Genomic DNA, 26,191 nt, shown 5'->3' on the forward strand with positions numbered 1-26,191 from the left:
AACTAAAAATATTTATTGTTTGTACATAAACATTGAGGCTTATATGGTAGATAATTTTAGATCTTAGCCACATGCTTTCATTCATTCAGTAAATATTTGTAAAATATGTACCTTTCTCATCCTTGCGGGGCTCTTTCCTTCTGTATGGAGTGTGCATTTGCTCTGTGTACTCCAGCTTCCTCCCATGTTGGGTTGATTGGGGATTCTAAATAGCCCGTTAGAGTGAGTGTGGATGGTTGTTTGTCTCTGTGTGGCCCCGTGATGGACTGACCTCCCCACCCCCACAACACTGAATGGGATTGAAGAGGGTATCGAAGATGAATGAATGAATTTACCAAGGGAAATAGAGTAATTTGTTTGTACTGGACTATTTGTAAAACAAACAAACATAAAAAGAGAATGTCTCGAGGTATTAAGAAAATCTCATTTAGAGATGTTCGCTTTCCACTCAACTTTGTACGGTGTTAGGAATAAATGAACATTTAATTACTGATTCGGATGTTGATTACCATCCTGTTTCTATAGGTTACCATGATGTCGAGTTTAACTTTTGGCTGTGTGACAAGTTTAAGTTACAAATTCACTCTTCTTTTACCCAAGTCCTTCTTGTTCTGCTAAGTCTTCACTCTTTGGCAGTTAAATGATGCTCTACTGCTGGGTAGATAATATGCATTTTTTTATTTATTGGTGTGTATTTACATTTTTTCTTATTTACAAGAACAAAACGTTTATGCCTGACCCTTTTATAACAGCAGTGACATTGTATCAAAGTAAAGTGCAGCGCTGAAATATCTCAGAAGTAAAATAGGAGCCTTAGGCACTGTAGAAAAGCAACTTCATGAAGTTAGTTTTTTTTAGAGATTTGAAGTTTGTAACATTTTACTGGCCTCCAACATCTGTTGGGTCATCTGTGAAAGTTCTTCTTCTTATTTTGACACAAACTTTAAAAAAAACCCTCATCTAAGTGATTAAATAAGGAGCAGAGCTGGTAACAAGGGTTTGATTTTAAGCTTTTTTCCTCCCTACAGAGCTGTTATTTTCTTGCATTGAGGTGACTATACTGTTGCTGCTGTTGGAGACAGAAGCTAAGTGCTACTGTGATGGCTGTGGTCTTGTCAGTAATTCAGCAGATGAGATGACACTGGGGTGGAATTTAAGAGTTGCGATGACAACACAAAGTATAAAAGCTTTTATGGTCTGTGGTATTGGTCTGTAAATGGCTGGTGATTCTGTTGTTGAACAGTGTGCTTGCAAAAGATTGCTCTCTGAAGCAACAACATTATTTCCTGTACTTCTAAATTCTAGCTTCAGTGTTTTTGAATAACAGAAGTGTCAGGACGTGTGAATCAAGCCTTCGTGTTGTAAATCAGCTTGCCTTGTGCAGCAGGATTAAAAAAAAGCCTAAATAATCTTCTGAAATTAAGTCTTAAAGGTGCATTTTCATTCTTTAAGACCATCAAAGAGGGAAAAAATTGCACACAGATTGAGAACTAGCAGTGATGCAATATTTTTAAGAAGTGTGAATGTGGTGGATTTAAACAAAAAGCAGATGTGGTTTAATGTTAACACTGAACTGCCCTGTCAAAATTTCCTTTTAAAGTGTTTTTCTTTTTTTTTTTGCACCTTCACTTCTCTGTCTGATTTCAAATGGTTTGTAGGAAGAGTCTGCAAATCCTCCTTGAGCGGATTACTGTTGAGGCTGGAAAACTTGAGGCAATTTCATGTGCTTTCTCAATTACACTGATATCAAATGAGTCTGGGACATAAGATAGCGTAAAAGCCTTTTCTCTGCTAAAAGCGAGCGTGACCTTTTTTCCCCACCTGTGCGAAATTTACAAGTGTATCTCAAACATATCATTGTTTTAGATTTAGCGTTTGCTATTGGTAGAAAATACTAAAAATATCTTGCACGCAGTTGTTCTTTTTATTTTCCTCTCTGCTTAATTTCCCATTTCTGTGCTATCCGAACTGCGTGTGTTCTTCGTGTGGTTAGGAGGTTTTCTAAAGGGATTGCGTCAGCATCTGAAGAATGCCTTCATGTTCCCAAACGTGGCTCTTTAACGCACATTTCAGAGGAGGGCTGTCAACTTATGGCACATTAGCCGGATGGGTCTGTTTCCCGTGGGATGCGAGAGGCTAGCTTCGAGGAATCCCAGGGAAGAAAAGCAAGACACACTTGGTGAAAAGCTTTGCTCTGTCACTCCAATTCAGGAGAATAAAAATCAAAGCTGGCTCGGCCTCAGTCCACAGCTTCACCTGGAGCCTTTTACAGCAGAGCACCAGCCTCAGACGCCACCATTTCCACACACACACTGCTGCATGAGCATACCCAACCTACATGGAGCAATTTGGTTTTTACTCAAGAATTCAAACCACAATTCAAATATCAGTCACTACCTCTGGACTGTCCTTTATTTCTTATAATAATGGATAATAAGTAGTTGTGAAGTATTTCTGTTTTGTATCAGCACTTTTCAGCAGAAAGACACTGAGTGCATCCTGCATGTTGCTGACTGTCTACAGTGAAACAACCTCCACCGCACTACTTGCCCTTATGGACCCAGAAAAACATGAATCAATACTGTATGCATTTCAAGCAGGAAAATTCTGTTATTGAGTATACTGCTGTATTATGGTTTCCATTATTGGCATCTATGAGTTATGAAATAAAACCTAATGCAATGAGGATGAGGAAAATGGTATTTGAGGGTTTTTATTGGATCAGATTAAAGTCAGAGCAGTGCATTCTGATGACAATAAAATGCTAATCTCCAGCATGGCAGACAGCATCAAAAAAGATTTGAAAATTGCAGAGGTATTTGAAATGTTAAAACATGAGAGGGTGCGAAATAATTAAAGCATCCCCAAACGTGTCCCCTGTAATCTGGAGACAGAAATTCAGCTGAAATCAAAGTTGACGCTGGCTAATGTGATGGATAGGTTCAGCTAACGTGGAGAGGTGAGCGCCGTGACCAATGGAAAAACGGGAAGCAATCACACAACAAAAAGAAACGCATTTGTATTCATGGTGATCAGAACAAATCCCAGGTTGTTTTTCTTGTCAATGCAGAGCAATTTTCCAATTATTACATGTCATTATGACCTGTGTTTTATGTTGTCCAAGATGTTTTGTGCGTTTAGCCAAAGAGGCGGAAATCACAAGCCACTGATCCAGGAAACTGGTATTTGGATATGCGACATTATGGCAATGTCTGTTTTAACAAAGGCTACAATGTTGCCCTAACTTTAATCAAGTACTCTTTGTAATTAACTTAAACGAGTTAGTTTTTGTTAGTAAAACAGTGATTGTATTTTAAAACATCCTCACAAACCACCTGTGTCGCTTTTACGATATTGTCTCTTGCTCAGTTTCTTGCTTGGTCACTCTCATTTTTTCTGTCATCTTTACTTTCTGGAGTCTCTTAGTCACCTCTGTCCCGATGTCAACTGCAGTTCGGTGTGCTGGTTTCAGCCTTGTTGAAGTGTGACATAGTGCTGTGAAGCAATACACAGTTGACTTGGACCAGAGTAGAAAGTTACTTTGGGTGGTTTTAGCCAATAGTAGGAACAGGAGACCACAGGAGCTAAATGATTCCTCTTTAAGAGAAAAAAAACTATTATTAAATTGAAGCTGACATTTTTACTTAAAAAAAAAAAAAAAAGTGTCTCTTTAAGCAGCAAAAGCTGAAACTCAAATTTGGTTTTCTTCCTTGACAGTCATTCATGCAGTGCCACCCCTCATCCCCTTCTCCCTCATCCCTCCAAACACAGACCATGTCACTTGTAAAATGTCACTCAACTTTCTCTTTGTGAGGACTTCAATGTTGTTACAGTGTGTTCCTCTCTGTTATTTTTATGATCATCTGCACGCACAAAAAAATGTGTATGTGTGTGTACGGGGTATGTATGTATGTTTCCAGTTATTCTTATTTTGAACTCTGACAACCAATCAGGGGTAAAGATTCATCATTTCTATCAGACTCTGGCCCTTGAAATGCGTTTCTTTTGTAACAAAACTATCAAATCATGTCACAGTTGTAGCACCGTTTTGTATTACACAACTTCCTTCAACAAAGCAACTATATGTTTTTGTAAACTATTGATCCTGATGATCCTAGTGGTCATGCAATGATAAGGAAATTAAAAACAAACAAACAAAAGTGGCACAGATGCAGCCGATCTCAGATGACCTCTTCCTCTTTTCCTCCCCCACAGCCACCCCGACTCACCCTTCCCCTTTCTTATCCATTACATGGGAGCTGAATGATGGTGATTTGGTTGAGGCCCAGTGAGTGCCTGTAGAAAATTGGTTGGTTGATAAAAACCCTCCTATCAAAGGGGGCTACTTTCTCATTTACATTTAGATGAGTATTGATTATTTATTTACTCAGTGGAGTGGGATTCTTTTCCAATCTTATCTCTCGTCTGTGCCTGTCACCTGAAAAAAAAAGAGATAGAGTTCTTGACACTGCACTAAGATAACGGCATTTTGTAAAGCAGATAAAACTTGCAATGGTGGTCTCTACCTCTATATTCCCTTTTTCATCCTCCCCAATTTTGACGGGAAAGAGGAAGTTTGGAGAATTAAAAGTGATAGTCTTGTTGAAAAGGGTGAAGGTGGGTAGTGAGGGAATCTCAATTTGCCAGGGGTAACAAGTCAAATGGGGTGTCCAGATATTGTCAAGCGCATTCCACTGGGAGAAATCTTATCCGGCGTGTCTCAAAGGCTTAAGATTTCTATCAGATACAGGCTAATATGATATTGTTTGATAATTAAAATGTGGAACAATACTGTAGATTTTATGTGTTGTGATGTAAGATTCTATCGCACGCTGGAGCAGGAGTTGCATATGATCCCAGTGTTTGCAGTGTGTGTAATTGAAGCCTCTGGATATGTCTGTCATGTTCTCAGAGCTAAACTCTGGTGATGTTTGGGTGGTTGAGCTGGGGATTGGTCATGCATTGCCAATGAGTCTGGAGGCTTGTGGCAGCGTGAGGAGCTTTGTGAGACTGACTAAAGGTGTTTAAGGTGGGAGGTGCAGCATGTGGGTGCTCTGTTGGAATTGGGAACCCTTGACAGACCCTGCCTCTTCTTCTCAGCTCTTTGATGGAGAGTGAAGAGTCTCTCGAGGTGGCCTCTGTCAGGTCTACTCCTTCTCAAAGCAGAGACAGAGCACAACACTGCTGCGCCTTCTCACCCTTCACCCCCCGGGCCACTCCCCTCCTCTCATGGTCACTTTTCATCTCCCCCTGTCTCTGCGCAGATGATGTTGTTACATGTAAATGGACTTGTAACTACTCTATTGAGAGTGTACCTAATGGGGGACTTGCATATTTTTGACCCTAGAGTATATCAAGGTTGGCAGCATACTGTAAACTGGCACAGTGAGCCGTGCACGGACAATGACTAGTCACTACAGCGTCACAGAGGGTGACTTATTATGGAGCTCAAGGATTGGAGCCCATTTTTCTTTGTTAGGCAGTCAGTCATTAGCCTACTTACACATCTGGATCCCCAGAGCAATTTAGGGATGCGGAAGGGTCCCTTAAAAGAAAAAAAAATGAGGAGGAACATTTTGTTTTCCTACATCCTTAATGGATGGGACCAAGGTCTTTTGAAATGTAAACCCATCAAGGGGACGGCTGAAAACAGCCCCCACCCCCAGCTTCGCCAACGGTGTCTCGGAGCATACATCCCTACCATTTACTTACTATCTTCATTGCTTTCTGGAGCTAATGCAGCTATCTGTAATTTCATCTGTCAAAAGGCAATCTATAAACCTGGCTATGCACACACTTTTAACCCAAGCATCTCATATATCAGTTGATGGATTTGTGATACAAAGACAGTATTCATTTGCTACTGTCAGCTCATAAATTAAAGGCTTTTCAGATTTGGTCTCAATAATTTGAAATAATACAATGTGCATTATAAAAAATGTAGACACTACACCCACCGCTTTAATAGAAATCGCATTTTTAAGGTGCAAGGAATAAAGCAGAGGTCAGGTAAGGTGTTGTTCCTTCTTTCATTAATTGTTGAAGCAAAAAATGTCTTTGTTCAGTTTAAACATGGGATAATTTTAACTATTTCTAGACCTATAATCATGAGTTCCATTTGCCCTATGGATAGCAGAAGCAATGCAGTGCTTAAATCAGTCTGTTGCATGAATCTAGTTTCCCACTTCACTGTACAAGTTAGTTGGTATAAACTCATTTGGGAGCTCAAGTGTAATTTTTGTACAGTCCCTGAGCTCAATTCAGAACCAAGCAATCCCCATACAAGTGGAAAGGTCAGCTACTGCTAAAGATATAAACAACATATATCTGTTTTAGTAGTAATTTTGTTTATGTTGTGTTGTAAGTATGCCCAATAATCTCATGCATTGGACACGCAAGTGCTTTAAGCCGATGACTGGGTGTAACGATGTCAGACGCTTGCTCGAAGGTAAAGTAGAGGCAACAAAAATTATTAATCAACTATGTCATGCATAGTTCACTAATCCTGTGACTAATCCACAACCACACTGACTGTTTGTCTGCAGGACAAGTGACTGGTTATCTGCCAGGAAAGACTGGTTGCCACGTTGTCAGTTTAACATGTGTGTGAAGTGGTGCTGCATTAAATCTCCTAAGTATACACTAATTACTTTTATCTTCCTGCAGATACTTTTCACATTTTTATTTTTTTCTTATGTCTTGCTTTGCATTATGGAGTATTCACTGACAACAAATACTAAAAGAAAAAAAGAAAAAGGCAGCACACTAACTCATCCAGACCTCTCAGGCCGAGTGTTTGCCTTGGCGTTGTTACTGCAGCTGCTCCGAGGGAAGGAAGACAAGCGAATTGGGGCATTAGTCCTCCAAAAACAACATGGAGTGAATGGCAAGGTAAGTACAGCACAGACTTGGTTAGCTCGCTAATTAGATGACATGCTGTACGGTTCGGTCAATCAAGTACACTTCAGAAGTGCTCATTTGAGCCTCTCGGTTAGAAATGACGTTTTCCGCTATCCCCACAGGAGAGCACAACTCCAAGAAGACATCTCATGTTTCTATTTTTTCCATGAGCTTCTTGTAACGCCAACATGAATCCGGTCAGTTTTCTGTTGCATTTCAAGCTGAGGTAGAGACACAGACCACATTTTTATACATATACGTGCAATGCAAGTTCTTAAGTTTCTTAAAACTTAAGAATGTTAGTACTTCCACCTACCCCTACACATGCATTGATTTGTCAGCATTAACTTAGTGTTGCCTAAGTTAAGTTTTATGTAATTTAAAAAATTTTAACAGAGGTTTGTCTGTATAGTTATTTTGTTCATCTGTTCTTTTTTCATAAAGGTAAAAACATGCATCCTTGGAAAAAATTATTTCTGCACTTCTAAAATGAACATGTATTTTTTTTTTGTCTCTTTTTTCCGAATAATAAAAAAGCTTAAGTCATTATTCACTTTTGACAGTTGGGTTTGCAATACTGTACAGATTTTGATTTCTGCTGCTGAAGTTTAACAAAAGTTTGGAAAACTCATCTTCATTTCAAACTCCCACAATCCTTTCTCTGTCTGCAGATGAGCGAGGGCAGAGGTTGAGGAGAAGACCTGTCTGAGGTCTGGCTACGTCTGCCAGAGCCTCCTCCCACCTGTCTGATGCTGCTGAGATTTATGTGGCTGTACAGGAGGTACGCCAGGCCATGTGTAGGCTTCCTCTTTCGCTGACAGTTCTGTGTGCGATACTGTTTCTGGTTCCAGTGAGGCTTGGCCCAGCATTTCTGGAATCTGTCATAAGTGAAAGCTTGAAAAGGTTAGGACAGTTCAGGGAAGACAAATGGTGAATTGGGAGGACAGCTGAAATAGGAACGCAAACACTTAGAGACGATGGAGTGAACTGAGGCCAATCTCCTCCCCGCACATCACCGCCATCCCACTACACACGGTGGTGGATCCTCTGCTGCAACTGCCAGTGGAAGAAATCATATATTGTGCGCTCCACTAACAGAAGTTTCTACCGACCGTTCTCATGAGTCACTCTATTACTCTCATCAAAACAAATGATAAAGAATGGTTATTGGGTTTTCACAATGTCTTTTGTGTAATAAAGCTCGTTAACTGCATTGTGCAAAACAAATGGGCAGAATAATCAGTATACTTATTGACATTGTGTCATTTGTAGTTAGAGCAGGAAGGGGACTCTCACTATGGCTGCGGGCTTTGCCCTCTCAAGAGGAAGAGCGCTAATGGCTTTGGAAAGCAGGGATCGAAGGAACTCATAAAGCTCTGCAGGACGACATGAAAGGAGAAAGAACATTATTAATCCTTTTTAATCTGAACACATGATGTTCTGTGCAATTCAGCATGCAGACTTGAGACTTAATATTATGCAGCATCACAATACATGATTGCAGGGTGCTGTCGCAGAGATGCAAAGTTTAAACGTTCATGAAAAATCGGCTTTTGTCTGCTGTAGCTTACCGACACGGGAACAATGGAAGCCAGTTAGCAGGAATCCAGCATGGCAAGAGCCCTCACAAGCCCTGGAACTAAAACAATGTTGTTATTGTAATTCTGAAATGTTACATTCTTTGAGTATATATTTAAAAAAAAAAAGACATTTCACTCTTTATCGGATGGAAGGTGAAAAGGTTCTTTCATTCAATGAAAAGTGGCATGTCTTGACTTACCAAGAAAAGGAATCCAGTTGCTTTCAGTTAATTTTAGTGTCAAAAGCAAAATGTTACATTGTTAAAACAATAAATTGGTTGAATAAATTTTAATTGAATGAGCTTTTTTCCTATAAAAGTGAGGCTCCTGTGTCTGTCTTTGACAAAATCATTGACGGATAGAAAGCTCCCGGTTCAAAAATCTCAGTTGGGGTGTTTCAGTGTTCACATTGTATGTTTTTCCTGCGTCTGCGTGGGAGGTTTTCCTTGGTTCTCTGCTTCCTCCCACAGTTAGGAAGTGGATATAGAAAATGAATGGAATCTAAAGATGCCCAAGATCCTTATGCCCGGTTAGATTCTCTGGGAAATAATGTGTAAAACAATTTTGGTCAAAGACTAAACAGTCAAGATATTCATATGTTTGGAAGTAGTTTACAGAAAATGAGGCATTTTTGACAGTGCAGTGTAAGTGGTATGTTGCTCTGCTGAAATATAGCAAAAACAAGCCTGCACTGGAAATCACTTAAGATGAAACATCCCATGCCAGCAGCTTTTAGCAGTAGCATCATTAGCACTGCATCACCAAGACAGATGAGCATCACTGAATTTTCAAAATCCCCTGAGTCGGATAAAAGAAGACAGCAGGTACCTGACTTGTTTGACAACTTTGTTATTAAAGAGATTTAACTTCTATCTGCTATGTCTGGAGAAGGCTTCAGGGACATACAGTTTTTGAGCCAGGACACAATCCTGAACCATGCAAAACCATCACAGACCAGAACAACACAATGAGAACAAAGATGGCTAAAGATATAAAAGATAATGTTTGACTTACTACAACCCATCTGTGGATGTTGTGTGCTATGGGTCTTATGTAATCTGTGAGGCAGTGCATGTATGATAAGTCAATAAATAAGTAAAAACCAGTCAATTAGTCACCTACCGTAGTGACAAATCTGTCAACTTGGGGGAAAAAAAGCAGGCTTGTTGCAAAACCCCTAATCCTCGGGATCTGTTAGACTTTTTTCTTCTTCATCAAAACATGCAGTAGCCTCTCATCTCACTGTGAAAATCCTTTCCATCGCTGTCTTGTGCTCTGTGTGGAATGAAGACCTGAAAAACTTTGGTGGAAACGTTGCTCTAAAACCTCAGTCTTTGAAAACAAATATGGATTTGAAAAGTTACCACTACATACGTATACGTTTATATGCTTTATTAGTAGTTTATGGCTTCAGTAAAATAGCAAGCTGCTTACAACTTCAATATTATTTTTATTCATACATGCTTCCAGAAATGAATGTTTCTTAAAAATAGAAGTGGTTAAAAGAAAACTTTCTATTTCTTGTTTTCGTGCATATTCCAAACGTGTCCCATATCGTCTGAGGTCTGTGCATCACTCGTGGTGGACAGATATGGGTAATCTTGTGAAGGCCCAAAACTCAGGGACGATATGTTGATTGTAAATTGTAGAAACTGACTGTTAAAGCAGCACAATGTAACTTTCAGCTTTTGTTGAGTTTGGCGGCTCCTTTGGACAAAAGCGGTAGTGCTTTACCAGTACTGTGGAAGGGTTCCTACCATCCACCTCCAAGTTACATAGTGCCAGTGAAGGCGATACAGACCCCCTCAGACCATGACAGAGGTGTCATGAAACCTGTTGTAAGTTGATGTACCATCACAATGACTCTGGAAATATGATATTAAGGTGGAAAAGTTACATAGTGCTGCTTTAACTGTTTAATCTGAATTAAAGCATTGCGTGACATTGTTACTCTGGTTTAGTGGCTTCCACAGACTCTGCTCTATAAACTGGACCACTACTCGTAGGCTCATATTATTTGGGCAGAAACATGAGTGGTGCAAATATTCCCATTTTGCTTTTCACTCAAAAGAGCATTATTTTTTAAATGTCAAACTGTTTGTAGAACTTCACTATCCAGATTATCGTCACACGCGCGTACAGGAGGATTATGTGATCTGACGATGTTAACTGCTCCGCTGCTGCTTTGAATATCAGTCATGTTTCACAGCGTGCCGATTTCTGTTATTCTTTAAAGAAAATATGATGAATAAATCTGCGAAATATGTGCATGTGCGTGTCCATGTGGCCTCACAGGTCGAACCCACAGCACGAGAGCTGCTTTGCTTTCTCTGTTATTAAGTGATGATTGTCAGCTGTCATGTTGTCATCATAGCAGAGTGATATTTGTCAGAAGCCATCCCTTTGACAGAGGATCTGAGGGTCTTTTCAGGCGAGAGATGGCTCACCGCTCCGGTGCGCTGCAAGGCTGCGTCTGCAGGAGAGCTCTGCTTCAGCCAGCCTGTACACATGAAACCGTGTCTGCATTCATTTACATTAAGTTTAGTCACTTCAAAGGTGGATACGTCTTGAGTTATTTTGTTCTCATTATTATTCCCCATTGTTCTTTATTGTATCATTTGGTTGTGTTTTATGACTGCAGAAGTAGTGTTCCATGAACACGCGTGGATTTACAGTAATGACTATTAACTTCAGCTTTATTATTTGCAAGGAAGACAATAAACATACCTGTAATCTGTTCAGCCATCAAGCTGCTGTCTGATTTTCAATGATGCATACTTTATAATTTATTTAAAAGTCTATCTTTCACCACTCAGCTGTGGTAGGTGTTTATCATCATTTATCATCTGCATCAATCCGCTCTCGGCTGTAAAGAACCACACTGAGAGAACGAGTCTCTGCTGTAACTGTTGCTTTGTACTGCTGCCGTAACAACCCAATCAGTTGGCCTCACTCTCACTTCTTTCATCAATGCAGGCTCCGTAATGCATGATACAGCCGTGATTTATAATCCATGCTCAAAATTAAACAGCATAAATTACTCTTATTTACTCTGCAGGTGATAAAGATCCCGTCAAATAATGTCACTTGAGCATAATTTTTATAGAACAAATGAAATTTGTTATCAGGGAAATGCAGGTCAAGTTCATCAATTAAAAGTCTGCTAGTTTTTTTCCTCCCTTCGCTGTAAACGGTCCAGTGCTATTTAAAATGATTGATTTTATTATTTCTTCATTTATTAAAGTACTACGTGAGGCTGTGGTGTGAGTAATCAGGACAACAGAAACTGACTCAGCACCAATGTCTTCAGCTGGCTTGTCACATCTCAGCAGCTCAGACTCGTGTCTTCCTTGACAGGGTTTTGAACATTGACGAGGTTCCTTTTCCTTTTCACAAAAGCAAACCCAAAATTCAGAGAAAGCAGCATTTCATGACCTAAAGTGTCCTATTTAAAGGAACACTTTGAGCGGAGCATGGTTGTTAAGTGCTTTTATATGTGTTAGACCTCTGGGAAATGACTTTGTGAATAATATATACAGCAGAGAGAAGGAGAAGGATTATAATAAATGTCTTGTCACCGACTCAAGTCATGCTATAACTGAGATATATCCATTTTTCTGAAATGAATTTTAAACTTTAATTTTGCTGTATCAATATATTGAAAAGTGTGACTTTAAGACTTTAACAGGTTAAAACATCACGCACATTCCCAGGGACCTCATCCCCCACCCCATCCAGAAAAGGGATGAGGTCCCTGGGAATGTTTTACTGATAAAATAAAAAGAATCAGGAGAATGAGGCAAAGAAGAGAAGTTGAATATATATTTCATGTGATAAGAGAAAGATGAAGCGCAAGAAAAAAGATTCCATTACAGCTGCGACAGTTACAAAACTGCTGCTGTGTAGAGTAGCCTCTGTTGAAAAGATTGATGCAATAAGGACTGACCTTGGCTTGGAGCAGGAGTCGGTGATGTATGTATGAGCATCTCCCTGCTAAATGGACCCAGATTTGTAGCACTAATATACATGGAAGCCCAGCACCAAACTCGCCACGGCTATAAATCAACAGCCACTTTGGGTGTCATTTCTGGTTTATATTCTACTATTGTTCTGTGCTTTTAATTCGTGTCACTGCCATCTGTTCATTTGACGCAGTTTCATACTGTATGATTTGGCTGCTGAGATCCTGCGCAGACAGTCCCTGTTAGACCATCCGAGTGGATTAACTGCCCTGGTTAATTCCTCCGAGGCTGTCTCGCAGCCACTTTTAAAGAGAGTCTGAACAATGCAATCTTATACGTCGGCAGGAAGAAGTGAAATTGGAACTTTTGTGTCGTTTCCAGGTTTTACATGCTGATAATATATGTGTGCCACAGACACCTACCATCACACATAAAAGTAATTTCATCAGCCCGGAGTAATATTTGTTATCAATGTCCACAAGAACACTAAATGTCATCAAGTATAAAAGAAATAAAAAATAAAAAAATGCTTTGGCTAAAAATGTCAAATAATGTCACTATTATTAATATAAACCACTAAGGATTTTATAATTTGTGGCACCTTTTAACTTTGGACAGCTCGTATAAAGAACAGCACATAAATTGTTCATAAACTACAGAACCTCGAGACAGAGTTAGAAATTGAAGTGGAAGGGCATTTTCTAATTTAGGGACAGGTTGCAAAAGTTTAATTCAATTTCACAGCTAATTGTTTTCAAAAGGGCCATATGATGCTTTCCCAGGTATTTTGCCTGTTTTTCAACGTTCAGACGAGGAAAGATCAGCTTACGCATGGCAGGGGGCTTAATAAATGAGGCGTCATTGCAGTGCTTGTTTATGACATACACAAGAAACTGGATTTGCGACGTCTCGCCAGTCTCAGTATGAGAGAACTTTATGCGCGAGATGGCTCAGTCTTACACAAGGCAGATAATTTCCTTATAGGGTCTTGATATGCAGGCAGTGCATGTTCCTGCAGGAGTTCAACCAATCAGAAGAGCCTTACTTAAGGTAACTAACTGTACTCTGCCTTTACCAGAATCTTCTTGTTTTCTGGAAGCATCTCTCCTTGTGATTGTTGATTTTTGCACTGATTACAGCCTTTTGGACGTTTTGTTCAGAATTCATGAAATCCAGTATTTATATTCTGAACAGTGCTATAAGTGACATGCTGTCCTCCTGGAGTCCAAACAATTACATTTATGGATTTCCTAATGAAAAGACAGACATGAAGCAAACCGCTTCGCTTTCATAGAGTCTGTGGAAGATGAATTATTTCCGTCCAACAACAGTGCTTAATCTAACATTTAAATCACACTGGCCACATGTTCAAAATGTAGTGTCAATATAAATACACAAATTAAATATAAAATGTATTGTTGTTTTGTTTGTTTGTTTGTTGTTTTATCATAAAGCACCTTTGAGGGGATTTGGTATCAGTATATAACCACATATTGTAGTTATTAATATTTAAACCGTGAAGTTTTCCTCCTTAATCCAGGCTGTCTCATGCCTAACCCCACCCAGCTCACGGTGAAGTGCGTGGATGATATTGGTCAGGCCTGAGTCTGTGGTGGAACACCACTTTCTTATTTGAACATTTCATCATTATGCCAGATTACAGGCAATGATTTTTGAATCTTGAACACTTTTAAAAGCACCATGTGCGACAGTTTCATGCGATGTAAACACGAAGATAGACAAAGGCGTGTCGTGTTTTGGAAAACCCAGAAAGTGTGGTCATTTTACCGTTCTGCAACTATTGTTTTTTACCTCCTGAAGGGAGACACACCTGACATTTACCGTAATACAACTATAAAATATTTACAGAAGGAAATAAATGAAGTTGCTATTATGAGCATATTTTTCTTATATACATTTGAGAGAACAATTGCAAACAACAAAAGGTGATTTATATAAAAAATTCGCTTCTGCTTTTTGTTTTACATGGAAATTAGAAATGAATCTTTTCAAACAAACAGATGCATTAAAACACCAACCCAAGGAGACATTTCCAAGCTGGATCAGGCACTGCAAAATGCTCAGTATCTCATGATATTATGAGGTACTCATTGGAAACTTTTATATTCCCCCCACACACCCAAACCTCTCTTCACTCCCAGCAGTTGGAAAATAATATTCTCTTTTCTTTTAAGTGTGCGCAAGGGGGAAATGTGGTGACAGAGGTCGAAATGATCTTTTTGTTGTCTTCATTAATGCCCTTGGCAGTATTGGACATTGTGTCTTGAATTGTGTGCTTCACCCTAAGCCTAAAACCTTCCTGCATGGCCTTTAATAAAACCCTGATAAGTCCGCTTTCATCCCGTTGCTGCTTCAATTTTAGTGAGCCACCAAAGTTATTTAATAAGGGCTGTACTGTCCCATTCACAGTGTATTACCAATTCTGTCTGCGATCTTTATCTGTGCGGTGATGTATGTATGAGGCAGATGTTCCAGCACGAAGAGGAAACAGAGGCCATGAATGAATGAATTATTGGAGTCATGAAAAGGAGCTATAGATATAGAATTTTGAGCCCTGTAATATGTTTGCTTTCTCTCTCTTATCTTGCCAGACAAAAAAAATACCTTATCTCAGAGTGCCCGGGTCTGCATGAATATGGAGCCTCTCCAGATCATCCTCCTGTTTAATTTCTTTGTGTTGCATCTGGAGCGGTTGTGGCTGTTTGTCTGCGCCCTTGTTATTTTACTGTCGTGCTGCTCTTCAGGATGTAACTCGGGATTGAATCTAGCGCTTTTGTTTTGTGTCATGACCGCTGTTGTTGAGGTTGAGGGGAACTACTTCTGATACTCGGTGCACTTGAGATCATACAGAACGTCACACCCCACCACCCTTCCCCCCACAACTCCCGTGCACGTACTGTATACGTGCCGCGTCCTCTCCTCTGCCCCAATCCGGGGGCTTTGACAACAACAAGAAGTAAAGATGCCAAACGTTTTATCCCTGTGTTTCCTGTTATATGAATTTGCAGCGAGTGTGCGCAAAGAGGAAAGGGCATCTGCACGCATACACACACGTGCACGCACACACAGCTGCGAGCAGGAAATGCTCGGTGCTGCCGGATAATGAGGGTGGACAGGGCGGAATTATCACTTCACATCACAATAATATTATCCTTCTCACAACTCCCGCAGCATCTTCCATGACGGTGTGACATTTCCATTTTACTTGAGTTTAATCTTGGTCCTCTAAATAAAACCGTAGCCTACAGGCTATTCCCAAACTGACCCAGTCCTATTTTAATCACATGGAATTAAATAACTACAGTTTAACACTGTACTTGTTCTGACAGCAGTCATGACAAGCGCTTTGCACAGCAAAGTTCCCCTCTAGTCAAATACAGAGTAAAAACAAAGTAAACGGACAACAACAGTGATACTTCTGACGTCTGCAGTTGCAACCTATCAATATATTTTTTTTCTGATTCACGTGAATTTTGCAGTATTTGGGTTTTTTCTTTGTTTTGTTCGGAAAAATCTCATCGTGTTTTCTGTCAAGACAAATACCAGGCCGCATGAGATTTTATAGTGTGAGCATATATTTGAAGACTGAAATCTGCGCTCCGTTACCCTTCTCTTCCTATAACATCTGGGTTATTTGGCAAATTCAATATGAACAGTTCAACCCGTCACAAATGTAAGAAGATAAAGGATAGTATATGTGCAAACATAGTATAAGCCTTATATTATAAGCATCTCCATTTACAATGTAAACATCAAACTATCCTTGGAGCTATAGTTGAAAAGGTATGACATGCATATGCACTTGTGTGATATTTTTATTGGCTCCTCTGAGTTTTTCTACGGGTCAAATGGTTCTGCGAGAGATTCCATTTTGCATCCCCTGTCAATTCAAATGCAGTGCATTTCCTCCTGTGAGCGTGCTCTCCTCCTCCATCTCATTCCTTTGTTGCACTGGGGCTGAACACTATGTTAACCTAGTAATTGGCACTGGGCCTTCCCCATTATACAGCTTTCTATTGAGCCGTTCTACATGACTAGTTAAAGAAGATGGCATGAAGATTAATGAAGTCCAGCTAATACAGGAGGGGAGTACCTCTCCAACACTTCCACTGAGGAGATAGCAGAGACCAACAACAGTCTGCCCTCAGCTCTGCTGTTTCACTACACCTTTTTTTTTTTTTTTTAATATTGCCTGTTTTAACCTGTGACACTTGGACTTTCCTGCTTGTAAAGCAGAGCCACCGCAGCGTCCTGGTTTGATTGATGTCGCTACAGCAGTCACTCTTTTTCCATTTGAATTGAAAGCCCTTGCCTTTCCAAAATAGATTTTCCAGCACAATTCACGCTGGCTGCCAGCAGCGAGAATGGCGGGGCTCACATTTATGCAGTTTCATTTAAAACCATGAGGTTGCTGATGTGTTCATTCACTTTTGGCAAATGCCCCTTTTGGATAAGGTCTACAATTTTCCCTTTCATGGTCTCGAGGGGGTTTTGTCGGTGATGATGTGATAAGACTAAAACGCTGAAACAGAAAACATGAATACTCTATGACACCTTGTGTGAAAATACACACTTCACATGTAAGGATTTGGCAATTGTACACAGCTAATAGCCAGAAAGTAATCTTAGTATTAATCTGGAGCCATCTCTCTTTTACTGAAGAATATAATATTCAGTGGTCTCTGGCCTCTTAGCTTTACGTTGGTCTCCACCAGCTTTTGTGGACAGCTGGCTAGGTACAGTAGCTGCAAAAAACTAATGATCAGTGTTTGGGCGTGATGTCTGGAAGTATGTAGAGAAGAGCGGAGTGTTTTGTCTTGAAAAAGATCCCTGAGCAGTGAGACTGAACCCAATCGTTCATGTTACAATCTGTAAAATAGAGGAAGGAACTAAGGTGCTAAATACTCTTCAGATGGTAAGATGAATGTTTATTTGTTTTTTTTTTCCTTAAAAATCTTCTGTCATAACTGAATTTAACAATAAAATGCTCTGTTTTTAGGAGGAGGATATGACACGTCAGCACGCCCAGCGACTGTGCCACATTGCTGGCAGCCAGCGGGGAAATGCCAGCACTGCTCAGATGCCACACATGTGAAAGGTTGACTGCTGTATCTTCTCTGGGTGCTCTTGTAATCAGATAAATTAACCAAGGCTATCAAAAGATTGCAATAACACTCAGCGCCGCCATAAACCTAAGAGCTGCAACTGTGGCAGGAGCTTTATGACAGACGTCAGTAGAGCATGCTGATTTATTTGTGCACCCATGTCCTATCGATCTTTCGTTCTGAAGCCTAACTCTGCTTCTCAAGAGAGACCTCTCAAGCCAGGTTCCCACCAGCAACAATCAAAATCAACTCTAAACCACAAGGAAGTGGAATGTGTTTGTGTTTCTGTGTGCAGTGTGGCAGTGACAGCAAGTGGCTGCTCTTTTTTTTTTTGGGGGGGGGGGGGGGGTTATGCATGCATGCATGCATGTATTCCTGTAGTGTTTGTGTAACATTAGTACATCAGGAAAGAATGCTGCTAATGAAATTAAATAGAAAGCATGTGTGGGTAGCAAAGTGACCCGTATCCCGTTTGTGCATGTAATCAATATTATAGCTTGGCCTCTCTCAGTTGTTACTTTAATCATGAACAAGCTCTACTCTCCTAATCGCCTGGTCCCAAGATGAATGTTTCACAAATACTGCAGAACATATGCTTTGATATATGCACCTGATTGGTGTATATAATATACGAGTGCCTACTTTTTCAATTGGATCCAAGAAATTGTATAATTTGGATGGGAAATTGCATTAATTATTCTTATGTAGTTGGGCCATTTAAGATTTTCTCCTTTTTCTTGAAGATGCTTTTTTTTTATCATAAATGAAGAATATGACACATAAGGGCACCCAATCATATGGCACATATTGCCTCATCCTTTTAACAAATATGTTTCACAGCCCTATTAAAAGGGGTCTTCATCTGTCCTGTCAAAAGGCAGCCTAGCAGGGTTTTTTAGTTTAATTACACTATCCAATTAAAAAGAAAAAAAAACTCAGCTGCTTTCTGATCCGCCTCTCCTTGGGTTTGAGTGGATATGACATTTACAAGGCTCGCCTTTCAAGCAGACAACGCCGTGATTGATGAGGTGCAGACGCTATGAAGGAGGCAATCGCCATGTGGAAGCAGTGCTTAGTGCACTTTGATTTATTTATCATCTGTTTCTAAAGCAGGGCTGGCTGTTCCAGGTCCGCACGCTGCTAGGTGAGGATGCAGGTGGACTGCAGCCATGGTCTGCGCTCACACTTTAGCACAAGAGGCTCTCCTCTGAGACCCTGAGTGGCAGCATCCGAAGAAAGTAACAGACCTGCATGTTGTTGTCCTTATTGTGTGGTGGTGTTGAGTCCACTAAATATTGCTGTTATTGACATTGACGTGCTGTGGTCAACCAGCAGGGGCCTCTTGTTAGCTGACTCTTGCTGTTTTGTGTGTTTAGAGAATGATTAATTCATTCAATAGAGGAATAGCTGGATTCAGTCCACAGATACATGCTGACGGGTAAAAAAAAATAAAGGCTCCAAGCACGATTATTTACATTGCCTTTGTGTCAAAGCTACTCATGTAATGCAAAATCAAGTTTAGCTTTAATAATTTTTTTTTTCCTGCTGCAGGGATTTCATAATTATACCCAAGAGGACAAAACACGGCTATGTTATTAATTATTTTTTCAGGTCAAGCTGAACAAGGTTGTATCTTTTTGATACAAAACCTGAAATCTTTTGTCCCGAATCCTAAATAGTAGGCGTTTCTCGAACAAAGTCAGATGATATCATGTCTCAAAACTCACTTTTCTGTAGTAGATGGTAACGTCTTGATTGGAACGTCTTGAAAAGCGCAGCTGCATTGAAACTCAGTGAGGCGTGCTCGCTCTCAGCAGCAGCACCGACCTCATCAGAATCCACTGATGAACTTAGCCTCTGACATCTCTCTTGTCTTCACACTTGTACAGCGATGGAGTCAGAATAATTTAAAGCAATATTTCATTTTTCGGCACGTATACCCCAGTAATGTTTTACAAATGCTTCATCCGCTATTCCTGGCTGCTGATGTATCCATGGTAATGTCTCCCAGCTGCTTTCACCTTAAGAAGTAATGACAAAAAGTTGCTCTTCTTGTTTCGTGTATGTCCCCTAGAACATGTGTTTTTTTTCTACAGTCTGGGTGAATCTATTGAGAATTTAAAGTAGAAACAAAAAAAACGTGTTTTTTGCAGGAATGTTGAACCTGTGAGTGGACACAATGTTTTGTGCAAAAAGAGCCATAGACGCACGGTGGAATACCTTAGAATGAAGCTGAGCATCATCTTCCCACATCACCGTCACACTGAGCTGTGATGGGTGGCACTGTTAACTCAGCATGATGATGGCCAGCCCTTGGAGAGGCAGCAAGGGTGAGACACCTTTGTTGTTTATGCTCTGCCTCCCTGGCAGCATCTTCCATAGGCAGACTGAAAGAGGGAGTCAGGAGACAGATGCTTAACGACTCCCTCAAGGCCACGGCTTCGGCCCTTATCTCATCCCCAGTTTGTGCAGGTTGCCATAGTAACTGACCTGAACACTTGAAAGGATGAGTAGCACCGCAGTATATGTTGTCCTACAAGCCAGCAGGAGAATTTATTGAAAAAACACAGTACATACATAATAATGTATAATAATAAAAACCTCAACATTACGTCAATTTAATGCATTTATTATGTTCATTGCTTTGGATTGTTTGTACAAATATAAATGGGCTTTTTTTTTCCCTCCGATAAATTAATCCATTAAACTGTTGGTTGTTTCGTGTATTAGTTTATGTGGTTCACTATTACGACACAATTCAGTTTATGATCTGACATCATCACTGTGCAAGATCTGCACATTCACAATGTCTGTATTCTGCTTATACTTTTAAAAGTGTAATTCACTACTTGTATTCATGCAGCTCCATTTATTTCCCATCCACATAAATGTGAGAAGTTGTTTTGTATCACGTGAAAACAAAAAATCAGTCTTCATCTCCTTAGAACCTAACGTTCATATCTCTGTATGTTGTTGTGCCACCATGTTTCCTACTGAAGAAAAAAGAAACGCTGGTCTTGGATAGAACCTTATAATTTTATTACAGCTGTAGTTTAAGCTAAAAAAATTGAAGAAAAGGGTGAATAGATGAGGATTCACTTGATCACAGTTACTTAGTAACACTATAGCTCAAACCCTGGACAGTGAAGAGAAGATTCACTGCTGCAGCACCAATAACTTTAGGAATCATGTCATAAAGATGTCACAAACGATTCTTTCCAAAAATAAGCTATTGAAGAGGAATATTACGTAAAGATAGTTAAAACTGCGTTTCCAATGTATAAGTAGTTTTCCCTGAAAGAGAAGGCAAGATCAGACTTCCTACCACAAGATTTTAAGTCACCAACCTCACCAAATAAGACAAATTTGATTGGAGACAAACTAGCGGGTGATTGACTCTTGATAGTCGGCACTTGATCACTATGTTTGAACATCACCAAAACGCTGCAAAGTGGCTCAACAGACAAAGATCTAGCAAACTAAATATCAGGAGATGTTGGCAACTGCACATATAATGTAATGAGACAGCAAGGTGCAGGGGTGGGGTCGCGATCTGGACGGGGAACCCATGAAGCAACAGGGAGATGCTTTACAACATTTAGCAAAGAAGCAACAACAAAGCAGTCTTTTTAATTCGTTGTTTGTTGATTTCTCAATGAGCCATTTGTGCAAGCAACTTCCATGGCCCTTTTCTTCCTTGGGTGTGTTATAAATAATTCAACTTTTGCACATAATTTCACTTCCTTTCCCGTGTAATTTCTCTTGGGTGTCGCACAATTGGATGTGTAATACATATTATATGTTAGCATGACACTGATATCGTGACTAGAGACGTTTTAAGAGCACGTGACAGCGAGTCATATTGTCTGAGCAGCAGAGACATATACTGACATTGAAAGTCGTGAAGTCTGAAGCCACCGTATGTAACAGCGGGGAAACTGAGTAAACGCTTTACCCTGAATCAATTTGACAACTTTTCTAAGAATGGTGGCATGCTTATGACAGCTAGAGAATTTGATGTTAATTTTACTCATGTACTACATTTTTGCTCAGGTTCAGTTCTGCATATCTACATTTCTATGACAGCGAAAGCAAGGGTGGCCATGGAGTAGTGGGTAGACGAAGCTGTCGTCCGACCAGAGGGTTGGTGGATTGATCCCCAGCCCCGTCACATGCCAAACTGTCCCTGGGCAGAAACCTGAAGCCAATGTTGCCCTCATTTCTCCATCCACTGAGGATCACACACCAGTGTCGTAGTGCAGGCCCTCGGCCTGGATAAGTGGAGAGGATTGTGTCTGGAAGGGCACTCAGTATAAAACCAGCACCAACATGTTGAACATGATCATCCTCTGCAGTGTCCCCTACTGTATATGGAAAGTAGAAAAGACAATAGAATTGGCCTTTTTTATGACATGGATAAAGAATCATTTTATACACGGTACATAGAAGGCTGCAATATAAGACCATCTGCATCTTGGGCTTATTCTTCCTTATGCACAATAATGTTGAAGAAAGGACATCTGCTTTTTTTTGTTTGCTTGTTTTGTCATGTAGTCACAGACTGGGCCTTGAAGTGCAAACTAAACTAACAAGGACTGCGTGCACTGTTGCAGGTTTTACCAGCTTGTGCGCCATGGTGATCGGACAGGTGTTTTGACATCTCCCTCTCTCCTCTCAGAGAAACATCTGGTACTGCTGCCAAGCTTAATTGTAACAATATTTTGCAGGCTGTCAGTAACCTGGACACTAACAAGCAAAATAAAATTAGAATCATGATGCAGGTAAAGCCTTTAGCGGTTGGCCTACGCACAATATTTCTGGAAGCCATGAAATGCATTTCACTTCCAATGATCTATTTCTTGTTTGGACTTCCCAAACCGGTTTGAATTATATGGTTAACATCTGCTTATGGCAGGTATTACTGAACATCTGGACATTTTTCGGGCAGTGCTTTTCCAGATCACTTAAAACAACAGCAGCCTACTTTGCTGCAGTTCAACAATATTTAGTCTTTGTTTTTTTTGTTTATGTTGCAGCATCACAGATCATTAATTTTAAAGCCACCAATATCCACCCAAAAAATAAATGAAAATATTAAAATAAAAAAATAAAAAATCTAACTGATATGATTCAGTTAGATGGAAATGTTTATTTCCAAGTTACATCACATTTCACTACAGTACATACATTCACAATATGTTATTTCATTTGATGAAAAAGCCACAAATAATGCCAGCCTTCATCACGTTAACTGGAAAGGTATTATGAGATGAGCTGCCACAGATTAGCTGGCAGCACTTGTAGCATGTTGTATATTGGAAAATAATATAATATAATATAATATAATAATATAATTACTGTGTTGCATATGACATGCACTTGAAAATGAAATTCATATCTCATGAGGCAAACTTTGCTTTGTTACTGTTCTTGTATATAATATAAGTTCTTATGTATAATTTAATATGCTCATATAAATCCATCTATTCGTAGAATTGTAAATACTTCTTTGAACAGATGGTAAAAAGGAGCACATTTTGACATTGAATCCAATAGTAGATGTCTCCGTATTTAATATTTTTGAAAACATTTGGGATAATTTAAGTGTACAAGTTAATTGTGTACAATGGGGGTCCTTTTCATCTTTCACATTTCAGTGTGGAAATGCTATTTACATATGAAATTCACAATGTTTAGAACAAAATGACTCAATTTAGTACAATGTTCCTCAAACAAGCACAGATTTAACTCTTTTTAAGGATGCAGATGTTGGCAATTATGATTTTAATCAAAATTACTTTTAACAGAGCAACATTCCTGTATTTCCTATTTTTTATTTTCATCTTAAAGAAACTGTAAAGATGGATTTCATTAAAACTTTGAGAAAACAACAACATGAGTTGTGCCTCTTAATTTTGGACAGTACTGTTTGAATATTTATTTTTTTGTATTTTAAGGTAAAGGATATTTATTAGTGATCTAATGATTTGTGACTATGTTTTGCACACCTAGATCAAACATTTTCATTTCTTTAAGAAGCCATGCTTTGTGTTAGGGTCCCCTGCAGAAAGAATGTGTCAGTCAACAGGTGCTTAAATGAGTCTGTAAACAAAGCTCCATTATTACCACATGTTACAAATGCGCGTGTGTGTGTGTGTGCACGCGTGCGTGCGTGTGTGTGTTTGTTCTATGACAAATAGAGACAGTTTTATAAATGTAGACAAAGGGTGTTAAGTAGAACTGCGGCAGAGAAATTAAATGAGTACAATAAAAGTGGTATGAGACGTTATGCAAGTGACAAAAGATGCTCACTTTTGCAGCGTCCAGAGGACAAATTCCTGTGGCAGTTGTAAGGAACAATTACTTAAATAATTGGGCTTTCAAAGAAAAGATTGATTGTCTAAAAGCTGTTTTCTGCGGAGAATCCATTAGGGGAAACCATTTTTTCTGGCTCCTTGACATAGTGTTTTTATTAATTTCTACTCACAAAGATGCATGATTCTTTGGCTTTTTGCTGCTCTGTCACTGGTTTCTATGATGAACTGTATTATATGGGGAAAACTCATCAGACTAACAAATTCAACCTCTGATTTTATTGGGTTCTGACGTACATATTCCCCGAGCCTTTTTTTATTTTTTCTTCCCAGTTCAAGAACGGGCATTAAAGCAGAAATGGTATTGAATGCTCCAAAAGAACCACAATGTCATGAATGCAAGAGCGCTGTGGTTAGTGTGTTTGTGTGTGTTGTCTAGCTGCAACAGTATGGCATCTTTTTTATATTCACTGAGCTTAATTAGCACCTATTCAGAAGATGCTCCTCGCTCTGCAAGCAGATATGAGGGCTGGGAGGCAGCCTGAAGGTTATCTCCCAGACAAGCTGCTCAGAGACGCCTCAGCTACATTCATTGTCAACCGCGAGCTGCGTCAGGCAGCTTGTGACCTATCGTCTTAAACCTGATTTTAGTCTGGCTCATTTTGAGGAATATATTTCCCCATCTTGATACCATTTTTAGACTATATGCGATAGGCCCTACCCTTGACTTTAATGTAGCACCGCAAGTACCCCCGTGATTGATTCAGCATCTCCAGTGGTGTGATGAGGTGTTTGGGGATGGGGGGGTTGTTAAAAACATATCATGCTGGTGGGATGATAAGGAGTCTCTGTGAATGTTGTTAATGTGAGGGGGGCTTGTGGAGCATCTTGAGTCCCCCTTCTGTTGTGCTGATGGGACGGAGCCACTGCCATCTGTTTCACATCCTCTTCGTTCCCCCACCCATGGACGCAGCCACTCTCCGACGCCCTTTTCATCCAGCATGCTTGCATTGTCTTCCATCTCTCCTCCTGGAGGTCATGCAGTGTGCAGGTACAAAAGCCTCGGCACGGGGAGTCAGTCCTGCCCCCCCCCCCCCCTCCTCCATTGTTTCAAAGTGTTGCAGTCCAGCACAAATAGAGCAAGACATCAGGAGTGGCAACTACAACAAAGAGCATAGGTTGTACCGCTACCATTTTGTTTTCTAATCCAGCATCATCACATGACTTCATAAACCTTTAGACTGATGAAAGTAATTATGTGATGGTGGAGTATTGTGCAAACGTTAGGAAGGAGAAGTGTCTTCCAGGGAAAATACAAAATAAAAATCACTTTATTTTTGTGTCCTGCAACTCAACTTCTATTTCAATCACTCCCTCCTCCCTGTAAGAAGGGACCGGCAGCTTCCCTCCGGGGCAGTCTGGTCTTCCCATGACTGACACCCTCCACAGCTGCCTGCCCCCCCCCCCACCCACCCCGCCCACCAGGATACTGCACACACAACCGGGGGCCCTTGTAGAATTAGCTTTAAAAGTAGGGCACGGATAATTGTCTGGACAAGAAAGTGTATCAGTGCTCTGTCATGTTCAAGTTCCTGCCACTCAGCCTCATAATGCTAATCCTGAGGAACTACCTCATGCTGTAGGGCAGAGGCGCTCTGCTTTTTGACTTATTTCCGTGCGCTGGCACATACATGTTAATGCACTCCTCAGCCGACGGCAGCAGAACATAATGAATATGTATGAAAGGTGAAAAAGCGAAGAAAAGAGGTGTTTTTGATTAATTGTTCTTCGGCGTTGGCTTTAACCGTATTAATAACCAGGAGGATTAAGAAGGTCAGGACTGACCTGGTAAACATTAAAATTTCATGGAACCACTACACAAAGCTGACAGTAAAAAGACAGTAAGCGTACACATGCAGGCTCTCACGCTGGCATGAATATAAATTACTCACACGGCGTAACAGCAACCAAATCTGAAAAGTGCGCTGGGATGTCATTAATAATAAACAGGCAGTCTCCCATTTATTAGAATAGTGAAAAGTCATGTTTTCTCCAATGTGGCCTATTTTAAACGCGCGTCTGTGGGAATAGAGGAAACGCTTGGCGCTCGTGTCAGACTAGGCTTTCCGGGTCCCCGCTGGAGGAGGTTGAGCTCCGAGCAGCTGAACACACTCCTCGCTCTGGTGGGACAAATAGCAGTGGGAATATTCTGCAGAAGCTGCACTCCTGCTAGTTTTCCTTTACAGTGTCTCCAATCTGCTTATCGTGTAAAGATCTAGGATTTTATTAGCCATGAAAATGTTCCGTAT

Source organism: Cololabis saira, chromosome 9 (genome assembly GCF_033807715.1).
Source record: "Cololabis saira isolate AMF1-May2022 chromosome 9, fColSai1.1, whole genome shotgun sequence".
Taxonomy (NCBI): domain Eukaryota; kingdom Metazoa; phylum Chordata; class Actinopteri; order Beloniformes; family Belonidae; genus Cololabis; species Cololabis saira.